The sequence below is a fragment of the Cheilinus undulatus genome, linkage group 22 (assembly GCF_018320785.1).
Source record: "Cheilinus undulatus linkage group 22, ASM1832078v1, whole genome shotgun sequence".
Classification (NCBI taxonomy): Eukaryota; Metazoa; Chordata; class Actinopteri; order Labriformes; family Labridae; genus Cheilinus; species Cheilinus undulatus.
Window position 1 is genome coordinate 27,167,732 of NC_054886.1, and position 24,528 is coordinate 27,192,259.

The 24,528-nt window shown below is 40.5% G+C and overlaps 1 protein-coding gene across 4 annotated transcripts in view; it reads right to left on the reverse strand.

Moving 5' to 3' along the window:
- The window catches only part of htr2cl1 (5-hydroxytryptamine (serotonin) receptor 2C, G protein-coupled-like 1), a 247,858-nt gene extending 223,575 nt beyond the window's left edge, over window positions 1-24,283 (reverse strand). For 3 of the 4 annotated variants that reach the window (XM_041778690.1, XM_041778689.1, XM_041778686.1), the window contains exon 1: window positions 21,190-21,615. The gene's annotated coding sequence lies outside the window, so the exon portion shown is untranslated. Of the gene's footprint in view, window positions 1-21,189; window positions 21,616-24,181 lie in introns of those variants that run through there. The other variant, XM_041778688.1, reaches the window with a different exon arrangement.
- Window positions 24,284-24,528: the final 245 nt, after the last annotated feature.

Here is a 24,528-nt window from a genome sequence, read left to right on the forward strand (position 1 = left end):
TAGAAATTGCAATAATTGAGAACATTTATTTCACTTCGAGACTTGAGGGGGTGGGGTGGGGGGGGTGGAATAACAACTGAGATGCAAAAGTCATGAAAGCGCTGGTACACTGTTTAGTAGACAGCAGCATGTATGGATAGATAGTTAAAATAACCAATGCAAGGATAATTGGATATATGGTTGGTTGGATGACTGGATGGATTGATGAATGGATGGATGACTTCATGGATGGATGGATGGATGGATGAATAGATGGATACATGGATAAATGGTCAAAGGATAGATGGATGGGTGGAAAGGTGCATTCATGGATTTATGGATGATGGATAGATGGATAGATGCATTCATGGATAAATGGTGCATGGATGATGGATGGATGGGTGGATGGGTGGATAGATGCATGGATGAATAATACATGGATGGATGGATAGATGGATGAATGGATGGATGATTGATGGATGGATGGATGGATGATGGATGGATAAACGCATTCATGGATGGATGGATGGATGATGGATGGATGGGTGGATAGATGCATGGATGGATGATGGATGGATGGATGGATGGATGGATGATGGATGGATGGATGAATTCATGGATAGATGGATGAATGGAATAACATGGACAGATAGATGGATGGATGGATGGATGGTGCAGTTTATATTCTTAACATTTCCAAAACCATACAACTATCAGGCCAGGCTGTAATCCAGCTAAAACATGTTGTTTGGCCTTGGCTTGAGTCCAGAACCTTGAGACTATAAACACAGCAGTAGGAGGGACCGTCAGAGTCACTGCCAAGGATAAAAACATCCATCAGAGAGACGGCTCCCATACCTAAGGTATGTACGACCTGTGACGTACATACCTTAGGACGCAGAAACACAGGAAAGGCTGCAGAGAAGGAGGGAACGCCATCACCAAGAGGCTGGCATAGTACCTAGAAAAACCTTACGTATGGCTGGAGGTCAGGATATCAAGACAGAAAACACCCCCAAAGGTGGTCAAGAATACTCAAACTATTTGATGGATGGATGGGTGGATGGATCAATGGATGGATCAATGGATGGATGGCTGCATGGATGGATGGATGGATGGATGGATGGATGGATGGATGGATGGATGGATGGATGGATGGATGGATGGTGCACACCAGAAACAGGAAAGTGTCACTACCCTTGACTACCATAGAGCTCATCTTTAACTTCTTTTCATGGACTTGCACTGTCAGGATGTGGTGTCAGGTTTTAAATATCCTACAACAAGTCAGCGGTTACATGAGGATGTTATGGAATATGCTTTATCATCCAGTTGTGTAACTTCATGTTACATATTCATCACACACACACATCAATCACCTTCATCACACACCCTCACACACAGCACCTTCCTCAATCCCTGATGTGCCCCAGCACTTGTGTCTTAGCTTTTTATAGCTACAGCTCTTATCTAAACACACACTTAAGTCATAAGTGGCCATTATGTCATCAGATTTATTGATGGCCTTGTCTCACACCTTTAACCTGAACAGGAAGCACACATTAGGTCCACTTTCCTTCCACTTCTCACATCCGTCTCACTTCCTTAGCTGCCAGTCTGTGTTCCACACATGCGAGAGGAGGACTGAAAAGGGATCAAACATGAAGGACACTGTAATGTATCTGCAGTCTGAAAGGTGGACATATAGAGGAACACAGTCAGACAAATTTATAGTGAGCCATAAGGTATTCATACTTTACCACACTTACATGTGATTTCAAAAGGACTCTGCAGGGAGCTGTAACTCAACAGTGTAGGAGAGTGTCACCCCAGATTCTAGCCTAGTCAGCACAGTTAACAAGAAATAATACTGGTGTAACAGCATTCCCCCTCATGTAAACCATTTTCCCAAGAAAACATATATTTCTCTGGTGAATTATTGCAGGGAGGAGCTGAAAATATTAGCAGTTGGCCAGGAAATATTAAAGGATCCCCTTTTAATTAAGGCTGGTTTAAGTGTCCTGTGAAGTGGCGTCTCCTTTTCTAATATGAACAGTTGTTCTTAAGTGGCTTTCATTTATCTATTTATTATAAATTTCATAAATAAGACTATTCGAGTTTTTCTTTTTTGCCTTTTTTTCTGACAGGAAAGCCAAAGAGAGACAGGAAATATGGGAAGAGAGAATAGAGAAAGTCATGCATCAAATCTCACCAAGACCGAGAATCAATCACATGACCAGTGTGTTGAGGGCTATTGCCTCTGTTTATGGGCAACCAAACTAAACTGGTGCCCTTTATTTTCATTTATTAAAGAAAGAGAATGTAAAGGACTCCTGCCCTATGCCCTACTCCTGCAGTACGAGATCTGAAAATGTTTACTCTCAAAAAGATGCGTCAGTTTGAGTTCTTCACCACCAAAGTTGTTTGCAAAGGTGCCAATGGAAGACTCCTAGGGTGCAGGGTGTGATCGTCGATGGAGTACTCTCCAAGGTGCCCACTCTTAGTAGATAAAACGTGATAAAGTACCATCCAGGGTGTCTTTCCAGTGGACAAAACATGACAGTAGAAGGAGTGCTCTTCTATTGGGCAATACATGAAAAAGCACAGTGCCCAATCAGTAGTCAAAACAGGATAAAGTGCCATCCAAGGTGCCCTTCAAGTGGACCAAATGGGATAAATTTCCCTCCAGGGTGTGCTTCCAGTGGACCACACTTGCTAAAATGCCACCCAAGGTGCCTGGTGATGGGCAAATGCATGGTAAAGTGCCCTATAGGATGCCTGTCCAGCAGACAAAATGTGATAAAGTGCCTTTTTGGACACCCTTTTAGTGGAAAAATGTGAGAAAGTATTGCATAGGGTGCTTTTTAATGGACAACACATGATAAACTACTCCCGAAGATATCCTTCCAGTGGTCAATACATGATAAAGTGTCCTCCAGGATGCCCTGTCAGTGAGCAATATGTTATCAATTGCCCTATAGGATGTCTATCCAGCAGAAAAAAATGAGTCAAAGTGCTCTGGATGTCCTTTCAATGGACAAAACATGAGAAAGTTTCCTACAGGAGGATGTCTAATTGACAACACTTGATAAAGTGCCCTCCAAGATGCCCTTCTAGTTGACAATAGTTGACAAAAGTTCCATCCGGGGTGTTAACTTAGTAGAGAAAACAGGATAAAGTGCCTTACAGGGTGCCCTATCATTGAGCAAGTATGCCTTTTTAGACGATGAAGCTGAGTAAAGTATCCTATGGGGTGCTGTCTGATGAACAACACATGATAAAGTGCCCTCCCATCCATTGGACAAAACATGTTAAAGTGCCTCAAAGGTACCTTATCAGTTGACATAACATGAGAAAGTGTCCAATAGGATACCATCTGATGGACAACACATGATAAAGTGCCCTCAAAGGTGCCTTCCCTGTAGAAAAAAAACTTGATAGAGTGCCATTCAAGGTGCCCACTTAGTAGACAAAGCATGATAAAGTGCCCTCTAAGGTGCCCTTCCACTGGACAAAACACAACAAATTTACATTCAAAAGTGCTGTTCTAGTGGACCAAACATGAGAGAGGGCCATCAAAAGGTGCCTTTCAGTGGGCAAGACATGATAAAGTGCCCTCTAAGATGCCCCTTCAGGAGACTAAATGCGGTAAACTGTTCTTCCAAGATGTCCTTACCTTGACCTTGCAGTGGACAACACTTCATAAAGTGGCCTCAAGGATGCCGTTTCAATTGACAAAACATGAGAAAGTGTCCTAGGGTGCTGTCTAATTGATAAAATGTTATAAAATGCCCTCCAATGTGACTTATCATTGAGCAGTATTTCAGAAACTGCCCTCTAAGGTTGCCGTTTTAGATGATGAAACATAGTAAAGTATCCTATGGGGTGCTGTCTGATGAACAACACATGATAAAGTGCCCTCCCTTGCAGTCAAAGGTATCTTATCAGTCGACAAAACATGAGAAAGTGTCCTATAGGATACCATCTGATGATTAAATCCCCTCCAGTGTGTCCTTCCAGTGCACAATACATGATGATGTGCCAGCCAGGGTGCCCAACTAGCAGAAAAAAAGATAAAGTTCCCTCCATGGTGTCCAGTCTGGAGCAATATCATTTGCCCTATAGGATGTCTGTTTAGTAGACATAATTTGGTAAAGTGCCCTCTAGTTGATGAAACATAATAATGCCTCCTATAGGGCCAAATTTTTAATGGATGCAACTCACATATTCAGCTATGCTGCTAATCCCAGTAATGCATGTTCCTTACACATTTTTCAGTAGTATAAGCAGTTATATATTTTAATTTCCTTAGATAAAGAAAACTTATGTGTAATTTCAAACACTCGGCTGTCATTAATGTGGACTTAATGTGTGCACTTCTGCAACCTATCAGGACTAAGCACTAGTGCAAAACCTTTTCAAATACATAGTGAGTCCCGCCAGTGTAAACAATCCTGTAAAAGTTTGCTTAATACATTGTGTATTTGAAAAATTCTTGATAATGAATATTTCTGGTCTTGAAAGTCACACTGGAACATCTTGTTTAAAGAACGCTGGACTGAATACAGAAACATAGAGTCTATTTTAAATCAATCAACCTTTATATAACATCGTCATATTTTTGCTTAACTCTGACTGGTATTTTTGTTACTTGCTTTCTTTTGTCTTTGATTACTGCTACTTTGCTAGTTTGCTTTGTTAGAAATACATTAATTCCTCTCATGAATCTTGTGTTTTTCATCAAAGCTCATTCACTGTTCCATAAAGGATAAAAATGCAGAGCTCATGCTAAAACTGGAATTTAAATGAACTGAAGTTGTTTGCTCAGTCGTTTTAGATAATTGAGTTATTCCACTCCCAAGGTGCATAAGAGATATGATAATATATATTCAGCATATTAATACGTTTTATACTCAGAGAGAATATTAAGTTTTAACTTTATATTCTGCTGGTATTTGTAGTATTTTTGTCAAACAATGTAATAAGATTTTACGCTCCAGATCATGCTGTAAGATGCTTCAAAATTAGATGGCATGTGCATACAGTACTGTGCAGAACTTTTAGGCATGCTTCAGCCAAAAATTGAGGCTGAGGTAAGGCGTAGATGTGGTGAGTAATCCACCTGAGGGAACCATAGAGTGCTGGTACAACCTGGTTGAGCTCTGGATGTCTTTGCATTTCACAAGGGGCATGGGAAAATCTGTTGAAAAAAGTTCACTCCTTTAGGGTGGTGTAAGGTGTAGATGTGTAGAGTAAGCACGGCCCAGGTAGTGGGGTTGCCACAAGTCCTGCTGTGGATGTCCAAAGAGCCCCAAAACCTCTGTCGGTCTCAAGACATATCATCAGGGGTGAAAAGGCTTGGTCAAAAGAGAGCTTGACCTTGGCCGCCCTTCTCCAGCCCCAGTTTCCACAATGGGCCTATCCTTTGCACCCTGAAGCTTGGTTCTTCAAAAGGCTTACTTTGTTACAAACAAGACCTAATCCAGTGACTGCATGGGGCTCCAGCTGCAACCCCAATAGGACTATCCAACCAATACCTACCAATAGGATGGCGTTTGTTCCCTATCTTTGTATCTTCATTTACCAGAGTGACATTATATTTTCACAAACCTAATCTTTATCCCTTTATTATTATTATTTTTTTAACATTTATTTTTAGGTCTTTTCATGCCTTATTTGATAGAGGAAGGACAGTGGATAGACTCGGAAACAGGGAGGAGAGACATGCGGTACAGAGCCGCAGGCAGGATTCGATCCCCGGGCTGCCCGCGAACATGGGTAGCACCTTAAACCACTCGACCATCTGTGCTCCCTCACCAGGTATCTTCTGTTTAAATAGAGCAAAGTTAGCAGCTAACTAACTGGACAAATTTTCTTGACAGGTTGTAACTGATGGTAAGTCCATATTGTCCTCTTCTTGGTACATAGCAACAAGTCCACGATCATATATTCTCTGCTGTACTTTTTTCAGAGTGCAGGTATGCTAGCATCACCGACGACCTATGAACTTCACAGTTGTGATGACAGTCCAAACGACAGCATGCAATAATTGTTCGGGATCATACTGATAGCGTTTCTGATGGTCAGTAAAGGATAGATAGTAAAGGAAGATATTTGTTGCACACTCTACATTTTTGCAATAGCATCACGTCAGTCTAATCCAACCTGATATAACTAAGAGTGTATCTGTGAGTGGTTGGTTTGTGCTTCAGTAGAGCGGTGCATCATCAGCACAGGAGTGGAAACTAAGACAATTTTGGGCTTTATCTGACCATGAAGAAGCATATAGATAATCGAGAGAAGGGGTCCAAGCATGGAGCTTTGAGGCACACCTTGGTTAACTTGAACTGAGAAAGTAGGAATTGCTGATAGTTAAAACTTTTTCAGTTTGAAAGGTTGGGTTGAAACTAGAAGAGAGATCCACTGATGCCTAGATCGTGTGGTGGACAGTTGAGGAGGATGATGTGGGAGATTGTGTCAAATTTTGAAGACAGGTCAAGGACAATGAGTAGGCTGATGTATTACATTAAGCCTTTGAGTGATTGTGAATTCTAGACATAAACCTGGACCTGTGGACTACATGATGATGTGAATACAGGAGGCTATCTTGGTTGGGTATATTTAGTAAATACCTTTCTATGTATGTCACTTGTGCATAATCATTATGCATTATGCATTCAATAATTAATCATATATACTGTGATATACAGTCTGTCATGGGTCTTAATGCAGCAGATGGTAGAACATACATACATACACCCTCCATTTGTTCCCTATTGGCTGTTTCAAGGTGCTGTGCTGAATATTAACAAATGGAAACTGGGTTGTGTCAAATCACTGGGGTGTTGACATCCATGCATAGAGACTGTAAATCTGGATTATAATAGATTATAACTGCACCTGCTGACCTTGTGAGTTTAATTGCTGGATTGAGAACTGTGACACATCTGGTTCACATAAAAAAGGTCGATGCACAGGGCTACACACATTTTCTCGATTGTTTGACCTGTATTCTGAATTTAATTAGAGCCCTAGTGACTACATTTTTGCACGTTAGTGTAAAAAATGGCTCAACGGTGATCCCTAAGATTCAAGCTCCTGTTGTTGGTTTAAATGCAAGCCCCTCTTATTGGTTCAGCCTATATTCAGGAAAACTGTTAGGCATATTTATCTTGTCAATACCTATGAATAAGTTTGTTATGATCATAAAAAAACATTCAGAATGTCAGCCATCTTGAGAATGTTCCAACTAAAGCAGATTCACATCCTTTGTACTTAAACAAACTCCTCCTAACTGTTAAATATAATCATCTCCAAATTTAGCCAGTGTAATGTGGACATATTCAAGATTAAAATGTATTTAAGTAAATTGATTTCATCAAAGGATGTGGCTGAAGTAGAGGGTCAAAGTTCAATGTTTGAATTCTAACTCATAGTGCTTGATTTGCTTCAAATCTTAGGTGTGAAGTCCTGGTCTTCCCTTTGACACATGTATGTGCCATTAGTCAACAACAGTCAAAGAACCACCTAGAAATGTGATATATTTGTATCTTTTGATAGGAATATTTATCATGTCAAGATCTACAAAAAAAGTCCATTACGGTGATTGAGAAAAATATCCAGGAAGTCGGCTATTTTGAGCTTAATTTTCAAAAAAGCCAATTTGCAGGCCTCATATTTAAGTGAACTACTTAAAGCTGGTTCACTCAATCAACTCCAAATTTGGTCAGTGTAATCTGGACATATTCAAGATAAAAAATTTAATAAAATTATTTGCTTTCATAAAAGGGTGTGGCTTAAGCAGAGGATCAAAGTCTAATGTTGGGATTATAAATCATAATGCTTGATTTGCTTAAAATCTCACATGTGTAATTCTGGTCTTCTTTTAGACACTTGTGTGTACCATCATTCAACCATAGCCAAAGCACCAGCTGGTGATGTGAAACACTGATAACTCTTTAGTCGGGAAATTTCTCACAGCAAGACCTACAAAAAAGTCTATTACAGTCATGGAGAACAATGTTGAAGAAGGAAGCTATTTTGAGCTAAGATTCAAACACGTGAATGTGCAATGTCTCATATTTGAATTAACTACTCCATGGTGCTTCATTCAATCATCTCCAATTTTGGTCAGCGTAATGTGGACATATTAAAGATTAAAATTTATTAAAATAAATTGCTTTCAACAAAGTCTGTAGCTGTAGCAGAGAGTCAAAATCTGATGTTTAATTTCTAACTCTTAAGGCTTTTTTTGATTCAAATCTCTCATGTGTAATCCTGGTCCTCCATTACACACATGTATTTGCTGTTATTCAAACAATGGCCAAAATGCCACTGAGTGATGTTATACATCAATCCACAGTTATGACACACACCTACATGGACCAGGGTGCAAGGGCCCTGATTGCAGTCCTAGTTATTAGTATCATTTTATCCCTTCTGACACTTGTCTCTCTTTCACCTAAACTCAGGTTTTCTCTTTTCTTCTCCAGCAACAGTTGTACTGTTTCATTCCACAAAAACACCTTTTAAAATCCCAGGGTTCAAAAGCATAAAGCTATTCAAAGTCTCTTTGATAAAAAGATAAAATGAGTCAAAACTGTACGTACTGTAGGTCGTGCTTAGTGCCACATTCCTGCAGCTGAAGGTCTCCACAGTGTTGAGTCTTTTATTTGCATCACTAACGAATTCTCGGCAGCAGTTATTCAGAATCAATTAAGTGCGCTGCTCTGACGCAAGTGTGAACAAGTCTGATCATACTGAAGAGTGCGGGGTGACTTGGAATAAAAGAAAAGTTTGAAGTAGAAGGTTCAAGGCAAAAAGAAGATGAGCCACTATTTAGTCATGCTAGTCGAGTTTTAATACATTTTAATTCTTTTGAAAGGACATCTGCCTAAATTTCTTGGTATTTTAAAAAGGATTTCTTGTGTCTCCATTTGGAAACCAGTCTGTGTTTTGTATGTTGTTTTACTTTGTTTATGACTGAGTTCAAGTTTTGTAAGTCCCAGGTATGTAGAGGAGATTGTTGTACACAAAGTGTGGATAAAAAATTGCTATAAAATATTTACAAGGCAGACCTACCCCTGGAAGGATCGCAAAAAGGAAAATCCAAATGAGTGCCAAGTTGGCTGAGAGTCAAAACAGCAAATCAATGATACAATCCTGAAGCTTGTGGGATGAATACATTAATGCATCATGCAGAAAATATTTCTGCCAAAGAACTGGGAAACCCCATAAGTGGTTCCATCAGGCAACGATAGGCAGTTGCCCAGGGCCTAGAACTCCAAAGGGCCATGAGATTAAGTCTTTATAGTTGTGCATCAAAACGGGGGTCAGCATCTAAAATTGCTAAGAGTTAGGACCCTGATAGCTTAGTGGCTCAGTCGTTCCCCATGTATAGAAGCTATTGTCTAGGTTAAACTGCAACCTGAGGCTCTTTTCCAGCATGTCATTCCCCCACACTCTCTCCCCAGGTTTACCGCTCTATCCACCGTCCCTTCAAAATAAAGGCTAATGCCACAAAGGAAGCCAAGAGTGAGTGGCCCAGCCAGAGCCCTGACATGAACTCTATCGAACATCTCTGGAGAGACCTGGAAATGGCTGTCCACCAATAGGCCCCGTCCAACCTGACTGAGTTTGAGAAGGTTTGCAAAGAGGAATGGCAGAAAATCCCCCAACCCAGATGTTTAAAGCTTGTTAGGTCATTTTCCAAAAGACTCGAGGCTGCTTTTGGTGCCAACGTTGCTTCGACTACATACAGAGTAAAGGGTCTGAATACTTGTCAATGTAACGTTTCTTTTTTGTATTTTCAATAAATTTGCAAAAAAAAAAAAAAAAAATCTGAAATTCTGTTTTCACTTTGTCATGGGGTACTGAGTGTCAATGAATTTATTTTTGGCAAAGATCCAAAAAGAAAGGTAGTTCTAAACAGGTTAAAGCACTTTCACCTACAGTGAAAGGGGCTACTTAGATAACATTTTGACTAACGGATTGAGAATTTTTCAACCATCAAACCATTAATTTATACATGTAGACTTTAATTCTGTGCCAGAAAAACCCTCTTTAGTCTCATATCTTCACCTTAATCCTTTAAGTCTACTTCTAACTGCAAAAAAGCTATTCTAGTGCCCACTCTCACTTTAAAAGAAAAAGCTTTAATTTTAAATCACTACGGGTAGCTTCCATTTCCTAAAAGAATAACAAAAATGTTCACTGATCAATATTTAAAAAGCACAGATGACTACAGCTCATAAATTGGTTATTCTTCCTCCACTTTGGAGTGCCTGGATGGTTTCAATCTTAAATTTAATTAAAAATCAACATTTAGTCGATGTAGGTGTCCAATTTTTCAAGAGAATGATGCCTAATGTTTAACCAAAACATTTCCTGATATTAAACTCTCACAAGGTTTACTCTTCTTAGTGGGGACAGTAAAAGTTACAAAGGCTCTTCTGAATAAAATAGACGGTAGATATTTTGGCCGTGCAGGTGACAAAATTCCAGCAAAAAAAAAAAAAAATGACGTTAGGTATTCCCTCAAATGGGTAATCCCAATTCAAACAAAAAACACACATATAAACCATCACAAGAGAGAGACATAATCAGACTCAAGAAACCTCTACATTTATCTCTCTTTCTCATTTAAAGAGAGGAAATCAACAGCAGCCAGAGGGGTTGATTCACACTTGATGAGGTCTGTCTACCGTCACCCAACACCAGAGGTCAAAGCTCCAATCTGTGATCAGCGAGTCCCCCTGGTCGAACAGGTCGTAGGTTCACAGAGAGGAGGCGGCGGCTGAGGCAGTGGCTGTTGTTGTTTCACATAACCGATTGTCACTTTAATCTTGTGGGTCTAAGCCTGGAGCGACTGAAGCAATTCAGCCAAATGATATCCTTTTCCAATGAACGACTGAATCAAACGGCGCAATCGACGTGGGCGCACACATTAACACAGTGCAGCTCGTGCTATAAAATGAAGAAGCAAACATCCTCTGGGGAAATGTGGAGAAGAGCTGATGTTAGTAGATCTGATCCATATGGGAGCAATGACTTCAATGCAAGCAGGTGAGCGGGATGTGTTCAGGCTTTTCCAAGGATAAGAAGAAAGACAGGTCGTTGCTGAAGCTGTATCCATCCAGTTTATTTTTCCACCTGAAGAAGAAGGAACAAAACCCTGCTCTTCAATGGTAAAATAGATAACACAAACCTGAGCAAGAGCATACTACTTCCTGTTTTTTTGGCGAGCTTGTTAAAAATTAGACAAAATGTATGTTTCCGCATTGATGGATGAACAACATTAAGTTGTGCACTTCTGAAGTGTCACTAGAGCGAAAGCAGTGACGATATACATTTTTATCTGTAATTTCAAAAAAGTTGGGACACTCTGTAAAACGTAAATAAAAACAGAGCCTGTTTAAAATGGACTGAGGCAAAATGGAAAACTGTCCTGTGGTCAGATGACTCAAAAATTTAAATTCCTTCGGAGACCACTGATGTCATGTCCGGCTGACTAAAGAGGAAATCATCCAGTTTGTTATGCCACAGTTCAAAAGCCTGCATCTCTGATGGTATGGGGTTGCACTGGTGCCTTTGGCATGGGCAGCTTACACATCTGGAAAGGCACTATCACTCTTATTAAAGAGTGCTTTTAATTTCAATTACAATTATGGTGAAGCAACCCAGTTGTGTCTTTCTGTTCCCCCTGAAGATTTCACTGCACTCCAATCTCTCACTGCCTGTCTCGGTGACATAAATATATGAAAATACAACCAAAACTCTTTTAATTGGAGCCAAAGCAGCAAGAGTAAAACTACAGACACAGCTCAGAGGTCTTAACAGTTACATTCAAACAAACATCACAAACTTGGTAGAATCAATTTCCCAATTGGGATCTTAAAAAAAAAACATTGCAATTATGTTCTCAGTGATGTTATTTCAATATCATATTTTCAGAAGGTTTGTTTGATTTCCAATTTCCTCAGCTAGATGGAAATCAATGTGTGAAACAATCCATCCAAACCAAACCAAGGAGAATATTTGTGTCGCATTTTCAGCGCCTATCTGCAGGGTTCCCAAGGATAACTACACCCAGTCAAAAAGGCTGGCAACAAAACTAGAAGAGAATAGGATGTATTGTTGTCACCACAGAGAGTACAATGAAGCTTGCCGTGCTTCTTCTTAAAAGAAAAAGTCATCCCATTCACCCACACATGCACGTCCTCCAAAGTACCTCATAAAGGCAGTAAAAAGTGGAGGGCTGAAAGGAAGTATTAAGTAATGTAGGGTCCATTCAGTGCAGTTCTTTAGCGTTATACAACTTCTGGAGTCATAGAATTCCTACACTGTCCTCTACTTATAATACTGCAAAGGAGATACAATTCTACCATAATCTGGAAATATCACTTTCCGGTTGCATACCTCTGCAAGGAAAAATTATCACAAAACAGAAGGGTGCTTGGTCAAGAAGGCACATTTCCAAAGCCCAGGTTGGCCCAGTACATACAGTGTCACACCATTTTTTCTTCCATCTCTATCTTGTGAATAACTGTAGAAATAAAATGGTTTCACAAGGGTTTGGGGCCATAAAATCCTTCAATTACCCATAAGAGTTGTCTAAAGACAAGGCTGTACTTGAAGCAAATTACAAAGTGCCGTCTTAAGACCCAAGTGTTTACTCCACAGTGTGGCGAAGCGCCTGCCAGAACAAATATACGTGAAACATGGCGAATCATACAAATGGGATAAAAGAGCACGCTGTCAACGGTCAAAGGCGTTCAAGGTGCTGCACAGAAATGGAATCTGTGGAAGGAATAAATAAAGACGGCTTAAGAGAGAAGGTCAAGCTGTGTCTACAACAGCGGTTCTCCCAAGGTCTAAAAGTCACGTATTCACCCACAAGGACAAGAACATAGAGGGAAAGTCTCTCACTGTGAGGGGAATATGTGAAGAGGGAAGTATGGATGGAAATACGCGATATAACCAGCAACCTTTGATTGAGACACAGCCCTCTCCAGTCTAAAAACCTCCATTGTAGCCTTTGGGATGAACTCCATTGCCAGCAAGGAGTATAAACAAATCTCGACTTGAGTGGCCATACCATGGCTCTTCTTCTTTCTTCTTCTTGCCGGATTTGCATATATGCATACCACTGCCTACTGTATTGGACAGTGTGCTTAAGCAAATGCACTCAGGCGCAGGCCGATGCTACCGACGTGAACACAGGCCAGCCGGAAAGATAGACACTGTCCTCTCCATACAGCCTTGCAAGATGAGATACATACACATGGATCCTCTGAATGAATGCCTGCAGTCATGTGCACACGTGCAGCCTCACAAACCCACCACACAATCACATTTTGTTTCTGTCCCTGAGTTACGGTGGCCTGCCCCCTAAATCTATTTCCCTTCTGCATTCCAGCTCTCCAGTCTCATCCTCTAGAGTTATTGTCTTCCCTGTGCAGAGAGATTCTCCTTGGACTTTTTTTTTCATTTGGGGAGAAAAAACAGAGAAAGGCAGAAAGACAAACCAAATAACTCTGATTTACTCTAGCAGTCAAAAGATGTAGATATGCATATTTGGCCATACTGTCCCTGTAACCTTTCTAATTTGCCCTAGAAGACTTCAAAGTGTTACCCATTTTCCTGGCGTTGATTTTTCCACTCACCTGAGTAGGAAACCTGACGACATAAAGATGCAAGACAAAGAGGTATTCTAGTTTAATCATTTCATATTCCGATGATTTTCATTGATTCCAGCTTCATGGATCATGATGGAAAATTGGTGATGAATGAAATTGCATGCTGAGCAGAAATCTGAAAAAGTGGAACTATATTTGGTGAAACTGTCAGTGGCATGTTGGGAATACCAATGAGAGAACACCTGGATTTGGAGGGCGAATAAGGCTTTGATGATGAGTGGGAATCAAGTGTTCGCTCCGAGGAGTGTGACCGCGAACACATGGAGTAGCAGCGAGGAAAACATGCAGAGATGAAGAGGGAGAAAGGAGCACAAGGCATGGCTATTTCCATCTGGAGACATTTCTTAGATTTTGCTTCTTGAATGCCTGTTAACAAGATTTTCAGACTAAAACTGATGCTCAGGTGAAACCTCCATTATCTTACATCTACAACTATTCCTGTTTACATTGTATAAAGACTTAACTGAATATATTTTTACAGGGAAATCCAATGATAATCCAAAATACAGATTTACTTCTGAAATTAAGGTGTGGGTCCAAGAGGGTTTTTTGAAGCTGTTAGCCCACCAAATTACATAATAAAGCTGAAATATTCCTTTTTTTATTTAAAAGGTGGCAAGAGCCCTCTGCAAAGCCATAAGATTATTTTTTTTAGTGTCAGGGCTGATGCAAGTTTTAGTGGGGATTTGGGGTTTGAACATAATAACAACCTTATAGAAATGTTAATATTAATTCTGTTGGGTACTAAGAGGGTTGTTGTGCCATTTTGGCATCAGCCTGTATTAATCATGGGCAGTTGCAAATTTTGGGGCCTTAACATATCCAAAAAGTCTTGAAATTCTGAGCATGCATGGGGCCCGGTGAAACATTTGATATTTCATTGGTTCCAGACACTGGTGATGGGAATTGACTCTTTAGCAACCCCTAATCCGAGCTTAAAATTCAGCCCCTCAAGGCCATTTAACCAAATGCAATGAAATTTAGTACATACATTTAGTGTCCCAAGATGCACCAAAAAGTCTCTTATCATCATGGTGAAATCCTTATAGGAAGTCTCCCATTCTGAATCAAAGTGTAAACTTTAGTGGGGTTCTTTTGCCATGTCTGGTTGTCCTTTAAGGATGAACTTTTCCAAGGCCATTCATCCAATCTGTTACGTGTGCCTGGCTCTGCATGTTTCCTCTCTCCCTGCTCTCTCTGATCTCCCTCCTCCCCCTACCTGTGGGCTGCAGCACACCTGTGTGCTGTTAGCACTCAGGGTGGAGGAGGGGGAGTATTAGAGCGGCAGGGGAGAGGAGCAGGGAGAGCAGAGCAGAGAGAGCAGAGCTGGGCCAGGCACCCGTGACACTCTCATGGAGAAGCGCGTGAGGAGGTTTGTTTCTTTGGTATTTGAGTAATTATTTTTTCGTTTAGTATTAATTCATTCGGTTAACCAAGTGTTTTGTTTCCCGTTTCTCCTTTTCCTTCCTCCCCAGGCATGTTTAGATTGCTGGGTTTTGTTGTTTTAGTTTGGCTGTAGTTGTCGGTAGTCCTGTTTTCTCGTTGTGTTCTTTTCTTGATTAAATAGTTCTTTTGGCTAGGTAGTTTTAGTTAGGGGTGGTGGTTAGCCAGTCCACCACCCCTCTTTTGTTCTTTTTGGCCAGCGGCTGCAGCCCTTTTTATTTCATTGATTTGATTAATGTTTAAATTAATTCATTGATCTGTTTATTAAAATAAAGCTTGGATTATTTTGGAACTCAAACCATTTGTCTGTGTCCTTTTATATATGTTATGGTCTCTTTTGATACGAGCCTTATTTTTTTTCCCGGTTTAAATGAATAATTTTTAAGAGGCCGTAACACAATCAAGCTGAATTTTGGTAGGCAGCGAGAGAAGAAGTGACTGATAAAACACTATAAAAATCTTGCACACATCTCAAAGGGTGTGGCCATAGGAAGCCTTCAAATTTGCACATTTTTTCAAGAAACAGGAAGCAGCCTGTAACTCAGCCTTGCGATATGCAATCTCATTGAATCTTTCCACATATGTATGTAGTCCAGGTCTGAATGTATTCATAAGATCATATTTTAGACAACTCATTGTGCCTTTTCGTGATAACAAGAAATACCATGCATTAGGCACAAGCCACAGTTTGAAATCGACCACATGTGCACTGAATGTACAAAGCCAATAGAAGTATTTACCCCCTTAGATGTTTCACCCTATTCTTGATTTCATAAATCAATCACTGTCAATACAATTAGTTTTTTGCCATGTGACCAGATGCTATGTTAGGTTCACATTAAACACTGCACATCACCACAAACAGACCCTTCCCACCATGAAGTATGCTGGTGGCAGCATCATGATGTGGGGATACATATCAAAGGGGTGAATATTTATGCAGTCACTTATTTTACATTACTTATTTTTACTTAATTGACATTTCTTTGTAGAAATCTGTCTTCACTTCATTAAAGAGTTTTTTTTTTGTCCTAAACAGCTCAATTTTATTGACCATGCATGATTTATAAAATTAATAAAAGGGTTAAACATCCAAGGGGTTAAATACTTTTTATAGGCACTGTACATTCAGAGCACACTGATGTCTGCGCGATTGCTCAACAACCTCAATGCCCTGTTTACTTTAACTCTAAACTCTTCATATGGGACAAGTCTGTCTGTACTGCATTTGGTAAAATCTAATCTGAACAGATTTCTGACATCAAATAACTTAGCAGCTTATCCCATTTTTAATTTTTGCCACTTACCCTCCGGGAAATAATGCCCTACAAAATGGGATAACCCTTCAAGCGTCTGTTACATCATTGGTATTTGTCCACAGTATTACATAATCAAAAAGAGCAACAATATGACAATATTTTAAAAGGACCCTATTGCATTGAAACATTAAAAGCGTAAAGAGGATAAAATAAGAGTGATATCCTCAGATCTCCCAGTTTTGGAGAGCTGCTGAGTTCTGAAGCAACTGTGGTCAGTCGATGTCTTTTAGCCTCAGACAGATTAAATGGCTGTAGCAATAACCTAGGTGTGAGGATATACAAGTATATAAGAACATCTCTGTGCCCTTAAAATTCTAACTCAGTCTTGTTTTTGAGATATATATTTTAGATGGTAAAAACCGGATTGGATGGGTCTGATGCCATGTCTTCAAATGTTATGTTGTCATCAACCAGATACCTAGATTTCTTTAGAAATAGGGAACCAGCAGATGGCAGCACCTTCTTTATGACGTGCTGGGACCAGTGATAAGTGGCAGTTTCTTAATCATTTAACAGCAGAAAGCTACGACATACAAAACTTAACATTGTCAATACAACTTCTCAGGATGTTGATGATGCTTGATGAGCCACGGGGGCAGCATATACAGGCATGCACATTAGATTTAGGCATTCTGGGCCTTGTCATCTCTTGAGACATGACCTGCATGAGTAGGGTTTTGTGGCAATCCTACTTTGTGCCTGGACTGTACCCTTGGTGGTGCTTACTTGCCACATCCACCCCTTACGCCACCTTAAAGGTGTCAACTTTTTCTCCTTTCTCCTTCTCTCTTCAAAAGATTATTTCTTCATGCCACTGATTCTATACAAGGACATCCAGAGCATCTAGGTTTTGTCAGTCCTCCTTCACGCCTGATGGTAACATAGCTGTGCTAGCTACATAGTTAATGTTGCTACGTAAGCCAATATACCTTATTAAGCTTTAGCAACATGAGCTTGAGCTTGAGCAAACAAAGCTAAAGCTAACATAGCTACATAACATATGTAGGTAATTTTAGCTACAATGTTTACCTTACAAGGCTCTTTTCTGTATTAGCTCTGGCTAAAGCTAACACATCTCCACTAGTCACCCAGTTAATGTTACTATGTAAGCCAAAGTAGCTAATGTCAGCTTGAGCAAACATTGCTAAAGCTAACATAGCTACATAAGCTATGTAGGTAATTTTAGCTACACAGATTACCTTACGAAGCTCCTTTTCTTTATTAGCTCTGGCTAAAGCTAACATATCTCCACTAGCTACCTAGTTAATGTTACTATGTAGGCCAAAGTAGCTAATGTCAGCTTGAGCAAACATTGCTATAGCTTGCATAGTTATGTAGTGTATGTAGCCATGTTAGTTTTGGCTAAGGCTAGCATAGCTACACTGGCTACATAGTTAACATTACTATATTAGCCAATTTAGCTACCATGAACTTGAGCAAACATAGCTAAAGCTAACATACCTACGTAGCTTTTGGCAACCTTACTTCCTGCCTCTACTGAAGCCTAGGCAGGGCTTATTTGCCACATCCACCCCCTACAAATGTAACTGAACCTAACATAGCCTCGTCAGCTATGTAGAAAATGTTAGCTACTCATCCTACATTACATGGCTGTCTTTGCTTAATTAGCTTTGGCTAAAGTGAACATAGCTCAAATAGCTACCTATATAAAGGGAACATATTAAGCAAAAATAACTTTTCACGCTTTTCTAACACAAATATGTGCCCCTGGTCTGTCCACAATCCCCTCAAGCACCAGAAAAAGCCATTCCCTCTCCCCCTCTCTTTCTCCACCTTTCAGAAAATGTGTGCTGAAACAAGCCGTTCTCAGATTTTACACCTAGTGACCTCACAAGGGGCGTAAGCACCCGCCCCCAGGTTTGGTTGGCCCTCCCCCACTTGGGGGAAAGCTCCGCCCTCCTCTACTGATCCTCACAGCTGCCAGCTGAGATGCTGGATAGCTCTGCTGACTATGGTCTGGGAAATTGATGGTTTGAATCCCAGTCAAGTCCTAAACTTTGGACAAAAGTGTCTGTAACATCAGGAGTGCTGCATTTCCTGAGAGGGGTGTGGTCAGGGGCGGAGTCAGACACCTAATTACCATTTAAAGCCACAGAAACAGCTCATTCTGAGAAGGGCTGAAACACGGGCTTTTAGACATGCAAAAATCCAATACTGGAGTGTTTTTTCAGCAATAAACTTCACAGGCATGTTTTGGGGACCTCTGAGAATGATACAAACTTGTCTTAAAAGTGTAAAATATGTCCCCTTTAACGTTTCTATGTTGGCCAAAGTATGTAATGTGAGCTTTAGCAAGTGTTACTAAAGCTTGCATAGTTATTTAGCCTATGTGGCTACGTTAGCTTTGGCTAAAGCTAGCATACCTACATTAGCTATATAGTTTACATTACTATATTAGCCGATGTAGCTTCCGTAAGCTTTAGTAAACGCAACTTAAGCTAACGTATATACATAGCTTGTGTAGCTACGTTAGTTTTGTTCATACAGATATTATGAGCTTTGTGAGCTTTATCTGGCTATACTATCTATGTAGCTAAATAAATAACTGAGCTACATAAGCTTATTAGGTTTGATTTTTTTCATTGAGGACAAATTTTATTTCCTGTAAGTGGACTGTTTACTTTTTTTTTTTAAGATTTTGTAATCAGGTTTTGCAGGTCAGGTTTTTGGCATCTGAACCCTTAACCCAACTTTACCAAGAGTACCTTGATGCAGACAAGATGGCTGACATACATCAATCCATACCGGAAGTCTCAACAGAAAGTCTGTACGTCTAAGGTTAAGCTTAGGCATTAAAACCCAAGCGGTTAGGTTCAGGGTAAGCCAAGCACCAAGGGTTAGGCTTAGGCATGAAAAAGACTGACAAACACTGGCAGCTGAGTCCAACACGGAGAAGAAACTTCCACTCGGGACTTCCCGCATGGATTGGATGAAGAGCGACGCCCACGTCAGCCATCTTGAGCACAGTTGGGTCCCTCTCAGCTTTACCAAAAGTTTATTATTTTATTTTGAAAGTTTTAGTGTGCATTTTCAAACAAAGCAGCATCTCCTAGCAACGGTCTGCGAAAGCGGTGTCTGAGATTTGTGATCTGCAGCCAGACCCCTTCTCGATTCTTGGGGCCTGATGTCAGCTCTAGTCCCTTCTTACATCTATGATTTTGTTTGTGGTTACAAAAACATCAGTGTTAAAGGAAACATTTCATTTTCTCCTGTCACTTTCTTCCTCTTGGCAGCACCTTCAAGTAGCTGGACTGATTATGATACAGCACCCCCTTCCTGTTGGCTGTAGCTGCAGTCAGTAAAACAAACTGATAAAGTGCTGTCCCTTGAAAACAGTGATCTGAATGAAAACACTTGTTAGGATTTGATGAGGGCTGGGGGCGGTATAAAATATGCCTGAGGCAGGCCCCTTGCAGTTCTTTATGCAGGAAAAATTGAGTGAAGCATGCTGGGATGCAACAGAGTAGAACATCCTGGGATAAATGAATATATTTTGGTGCTTGCAAAGTCTTTAAAGTATCCAAAATCCTCCTTTCAGCCATGTTACAGTAACGGTTTCTGCTTAATTGCTCCACCACAAAGCCCCCAATGTGACACATGTCACAGTTTGACATCCCATCACTGAGACCAACCAGCCTTGGATACTAAAAATATCTGCACTCCAGGCTCATCCATGCGCTCTGAACACACGCCTCCACCAAATGTTTCACTTGTGGCTCCGTCTCGTTGTGCGGAACTGAAGGAATCAATGTTTAGTCTCGCGCATTGTGCCGCTGAAAGGCAGGGGAGGGGAGAGGAGCAGGTCCCAAAAATGTCTCTGGCGCTTTAATCCTCCCTGAGGACAGGTGGATTAGGGAGACGTTGAGTGAACAAACATTCACACGTAGGGGCGCGCGCAAACACACAGCCGGATGAATTAATTGTCAGTTTGGTGCAGGTATTTGCGGCTAAAGCCCACACAGAGCAGAGCAGGGATGGACACGCGAACAGCCACACCCTCTCCAAATGAAACCCAGCATGCATTCAAAAGCTGAACCCGCCTTCTGTGCCATCCAGAGCATCTTAACAAGCCAATAAATCGATCCTTAAGACTTTAAGTCATGCCATTTGTTCCACAGCGACTGCGCAAATCCTCAACATTTCTGCCCAATTTTTGATCTCATCCCTAATCAAACATAATTTACAACACGTGTTATTAGTAATGATCAAGAAAAGGATTCAATTAAGCAAAGATGAACCACATTCTTAAGTTAAATCCAGGATAAATCGCCTAACTGTGGCGTTTTGAAGGATGCGCTGCGTAAAAACGCATCGCCAAAGACGCATCAGCTTCATTCCACCTGTAAATCTAACAACAGCCGATAAGAATTGTGACATATCCTGCTTATTTTCTCACTCTCGTCCGTGTGATCATGTTGCACACTCGCACATACATGCTGCTGCTGCTGTATAAGCGCATCCAAGCCCCAATGTGCGTCTCATTCCCCTTTACTATCCAAAAACCTCCAAATTCCTCAACTTTCAGTTTCACCCCAATGTCCCCATGCGTCTTTGTTGGCTGGAGCTCCACTGTGATCAACTTTCACCCATATTATTCTGCATATTTAAGTAAAACACGAGCTCTGACCTCCCTCCGCTGACCATCCGCGTCAGAGGTGCAGCGGCGCACCAAATATTCTCACTTTGCCACCAAGATAAGGCGTCTTTGATCAAGAGAAAGGTCCACTTACCGGTTCAAACATCACATAGTCCCTTCTGCGTCCTTCCAGTTTGTGATGCTCCTCTTTTCCAGCTACATCCTCCGTCTTTTTCAGCCACACAGCGCGTCCATGTCCTCCTTCCAGTGAACCTCCAGCTTGTTTTTTTTTTTATCTTCTGAGCGATGGCACGCACAGCAGCAAACTGACGGAGAAAAGACACACGGAGAGTGCGTTCAGTCCATCTGCAGAGAAGGTTTCTGCCACTTGGAGAGCAAGCGCGGACGCACAGGACACGCTCTGCGGTGCATTTTGGTTCGAAGCGCACAGAGAGTCACGCACCAACAAGGGTGGGAATGACAGTCAGTCCTTGTGAAAGATCCAAAATGTTAGCGGATTTGTTTGGTTATTTTGGCGCCTTTGCGTAAAGTTTTCACGAGCGCGCAGAAGAGACTAGAGAGAAACCGCGTTAACGGATTCCTCAATGACTGGAGCAGAGAGAGAGAGAGAGAGAGAGAGAGAGAGGCTGCAGACTCCGACTCGCTCCACCGATCACAAGTTGACTCCCAGCCCCCCCCCACCCCTCCTCACAGTGACGCTTGAACAAGGTCTGAAATTCAAACACACTCCTGCAAATTTTCTGTAGCCTCACTGCAGCGTTTAAATTAATACAAGCTCCACAGCAGCCACGAGCAACACTGTGAATTATTCCTCTTATATATTTATTTATGCTGCTGGAGGATGGTGATGCTGTCACCTGCAGATAGAGCTGCAGCAGCTGCAGCTGTGGGGGTTATTTATTGAGTCAAAGCAACTCTGCAGAGCACAAAAGCCAAGCATTAATCCATGTTTTCAAAGCTTTTTTAGAATTTCTTAGCTCTGACTCCATTTGGATTGTGCTCTGAAGAAGAAAGTAATCATTTTTGTCCATTTCTTGCCATTCTGATTGGTCCGCTGATCCACCAATCAGAGCCCTTTCTCATTGATAAGAGCAGTGCAGGCTCTCCAGGGTGGCAGCCTCCCCATCTGGGTGTAAACAAGCGCCTAGACTGAATGGCAGGAGATGGGAAAATGGTTTGACTTTCCTTCTGCTCAAAGTGCTTTTCAGGACACAGATACACCTGCCATTTCACCTTTTCAAGCCTTATTATAAATTTGCTCGCCCTTATGTTACTAGTTTGCACCACTAGAGGGAACACGAGAGAGCACAGGCTGTGTAAAACTACCAGATGTGTGAGATGTAAACTACAAACATGACAACCCTCAGGAGGTTACTGTTATGTTCATTCTGAATGTAAAATAAACACCACTCTGCCTGCACTTCTTCCTACAGATGTTTTCTCCATACATGGACGTAACGCTCCCAGTGTACTGGTTAAATTGGTGAACGTGTTAACTGGTGACTTTCAGCCGACTGTGCTCGTAGATGTGGCCATTACAAAAGACATGACAGTTTTTGCAAATGGCCTTCGTTTTGTCACAGTGACCTCATCAGATACATATCTAACCTTCAAAGATCCTGTATATTTCTGCTCTAAGATTTTTGAAGATAATTGTCTGGAATGTCCACTGAAGTTTATCTGGTCACTTGAAACACTGGGAGAACTTGCTAAAAAAATTTTTTAAAAAAACATAGGTTTAAAAAAAATATCTTGGGGTATTTTAATTATTTTCATGAAATTATAGGGATTTTTTTTAATATGCTTTTTCATTTTAAGCTATTCTCTAAGAAACTTGGGATTTTTTTTTAATTTTGGGAATTTGGGGGTGAGAGGGGATGTCCTTTGATAGTGGTAGGATTTTATGGGAATTTCAAGAAATTTGTTTGGATGTTTGAGCGAGTTTTCAGGGAATCATGGAGAATATATTTGTACATTTTGGGAACTTTCCTTTAAATTTGGGGGCATTTTCTATGGAAGAGGATAAGGAACATTGAAAAAAATAATTGAGATGCAATGTTTTTTTTTTTTTTTTTTTTTTTTTTACTTTTGAGAAAAAAGTCAGAATTCCGAGATTAAAGTCCGAATTATGATTTTTTTTCCCCACAAAATTCTGACTTTCACAGAATTCCGGCTTTAATCTCAGGTTTCTTACTGTGATCTTAGAAGTCTGAATATAATCTCAGATTTCTGGCTTTAATCTCAAAATTCTGATTTTTTTCCTCAGAATTCTGACTTTAATCTCAGAATTTTGACTTTGTCTCACAAGTAAAAAAAAAAAAAAGTTGTCTTAATTTTTTTTTCCCCGAGGCCTTAATACTCTTCTGTAATTCTCTTCGACATTTTAGGAAAAAATTTGATTAGAATTTTTGGGGAATTTGTCTTTGAATTCTTTAAGAATTTCATGGACAGTTTTGGGAATAAATCTCGGAAATTTTTAAGCGTTTTCATGGAAATTTTGGGGTAGGTTTGTATGTTTGAGAGTTTCTTGGGAAGTTTGTGGGATAATTTGAAGAGAAATTCTTGAGTATTTGCATGAAACATTGTTTTTTTTTTTATGTTGGGGGAAAATTTTCAGGCCTTTTTTTTGTGTGTATTTGGGAAACATTTTTATTTTCGGGGAATTTAAAATGTAGTGAAAGACAGACCCCCCACCCCACCACCCCAATATATTTAACTGAAAAAAAAAAAGGTCAAAAAGAACACATACACAGTCAAGCTAGACTAATAAACTACCTTAATCTGAGTAATCTGAGTAGAGAGGAGTCAAGCCGGCAATATGATGGACAACATCGAGCCTGTCTTAAGGCTAGTTAGCCCACTGTAGGGGACAGAAAGTCATGTTTTGATTGTTGGATTGAGGCTCCAGTGTTGTGTTCAGCTTCATGAAATCAACTGAATATAAACAAATATTAGTCAAATGTTTTCAGTTGCTGCAAATGGGAAGGAGCAACAAGACATTTTACCTCTCAAATTCCATCTGAAACAAGGAAACATTTAATGACTACTCTGATTATGAGGAAGCAAGAGTACCTTTTTACAGCGACCTTTACAGGACTAGAGTGAACCAGCATTTCTGAACTCACCTCGTTCAACCTTGGAGCTGCAGATGTGCACGATCAGCCGACAAAAAACACTGAAGCTCTGTATTTGGAAAAGTCACAGTCATTTATCTCGTACTTTTAAAGCCATGCTTTGTCATAGCAATGTGGTTTAATTGATTGGAAGACTTGAGTGACCTTACCTTTAAAGGACAAGCCACACAGCAGGTGTTTTCACTTAGTTTGCCTGATTGGAGCTCTGGAGGAGAGTGAGCATGAACTAGACTGATTCATTTAGCTTCAACCTTTATCAAAGCCAATTAAAACCAGTGGATTTAACCATGTGAAGATCAGGCAACCTCCTCAGTTCAGCAGTTTCTTTCTCTGTACTC